Below are 1,978 nucleotides of genomic sequence, written 5' to 3'. Positions count from 1 at the left end.
TACCTAACGATTGATTTAAATGTTATGATACAATAAAATTTAAGTAACAATTAAAACAAACACTGTATTTAAACTACAGAAAAGGGTCAACATTGTCCCTGAACTATGCGAAATAGATCACTTACACCCCCAGTTACATATTGGGATAAAAAATACCCCTGCCGTTATCTCAAGAGACCACAAATATCCTCAAGAGTTAACATACCAAATTTTTAATGGTGTGGCAAGCCACATGGGACTGATCCCTCCATCTAAGCTGCCAACTAGGATTCCCACTAACCTATTCTTGCTAACCCATCAATTCATTCTCCCAAATCAAACCTAGTTTTGAGAGAAAAATTAAATCTTTTCCATTAAAATTTCAAGCAATTGATTTTTTAGTTTAGTTTTCAAGCAATGGGTTTCCATTAAATTTTATTTGTTGATAAGATTTTTTGTTTTCAAGATTGTTACCCTTCATGATGGGAATTGAAGATAAAACACTACTTTGTTTGTGTCACGAGGGGGAAAGATGAGTTCTACTCGATGGGGGAGATAAATATTGCAAAGAAGGGCTTAAGTACAATGATTTTGTGAATGTAGGTTTTGACCGATTAGCGTTGATCATTCAGATAAGATGTTGCATTTTACAGTGAAGTTTGATAGGTCAGAACTGATACGGCTGAGGGACCAAGAAGGTATTGATACTCTGTTACAATTTAAAAATGGGTATGCTCAGAGGCGTATCCAGGATTTTGAGATGATGGATGCACTGTTATAAAAATGTTGATCTATGATATAAAATATTTTCCTCTGTAGGTCCGCCCCTGTTAGATACGCCTCTGGGTATGCTCATGTTTATGCATCAAGTCTGGAGAAGGAGCCATATTCGATCAGGTGGCACGAAAAAAGCTGAACATATTATTCCTCGATCGAGATAAGCAACCAGATCCTACTCTGGTAGGTGACGATCAAAACGATAATAACTGTTAGTAAAATCGGGTTAGCAATTTCAGACGAGAACAAAATTACATTAATTCTTGTTACGAACAATTTTTTTATTTTAAGATGGGAGATTAAACACTTTATCTAACTTTTTTTTATTTTAGAGGTGTAATGTTTTTACACTAATTGAATTCATGGAAAAAATAAAAAGGCAAGAATAGAACCCCTCTAGATTTTTGAAGTCTTAACGTTGAATAATGAAGAGAAATTTAATTTGATTGGGAAGATGAATGGATGGGGTTGGCAAGAATGAGTTAGTGGGAAGTCTAGTTGGCAGTAGTTTAGGTGGAGGGATCAGTCCCATGTAACTTGTCACGTCATCAAAAATTTGAGGTGTTAGGGCATCTCCAATTCTATACTCTATTTTACTCTTTAAATATAAAATTTTCTATTTTTTCAGACAATCAACTCTAATTCAATTCTCTATTATACTCTCTAAAAAAGAATCTTTTTCTCTCTCCTCAATATTATATTATTATTTCTATTTCATTCTTATTTTCTTATTTCATAACATAAATCCTTTATTTCTTTTTCCCAAATAATTACTTTATATAATTTTCATATGATATAAAATGTTATTTTTTCAAATTTTTTATTTAATATAAAATTATATTTCATTCTAAATTTTTAAATAGCATAAATTGCAAGAAAATATAATATAATATACAAATTAATGAAAAAATTCAAATAAAAGTGAAATAGAATTACATAAGCATTACATAATCACTCAATTTTCAAAATTATTACGTTGCTCCCATAAATGCTCTATTAATGCATTACGGAGTTCAAAATGAGCATTTTTGTCCTTAATTTTTTTATGTCTAGCTAAAAATCCGGAGATTTTCATGTACCACCATTTATGTTGTTGGAGTTGGAGCTTCTACGATATCTTGAATTGGTGCACTAAGATCACGTTCATCCTCAATTATCATGTTGTGCAGTATAATACATGTAGTCATTATATCATGTAGCACTTCCTTTCTCCAAAAACGTG

This window comes from Solanum tuberosum, unplaced genomic scaffold (assembly GCF_000226075.1).
Source record: "Solanum tuberosum cultivar DM 1-3 516 R44 unplaced genomic scaffold, SolTub_3.0 scf00123, whole genome shotgun sequence".
NCBI classification, from domain to species: domain Eukaryota; kingdom Viridiplantae; phylum Streptophyta; class Magnoliopsida; order Solanales; family Solanaceae; genus Solanum; species Solanum tuberosum.
This window is presented reverse-complemented; position numbering follows the sequence as displayed.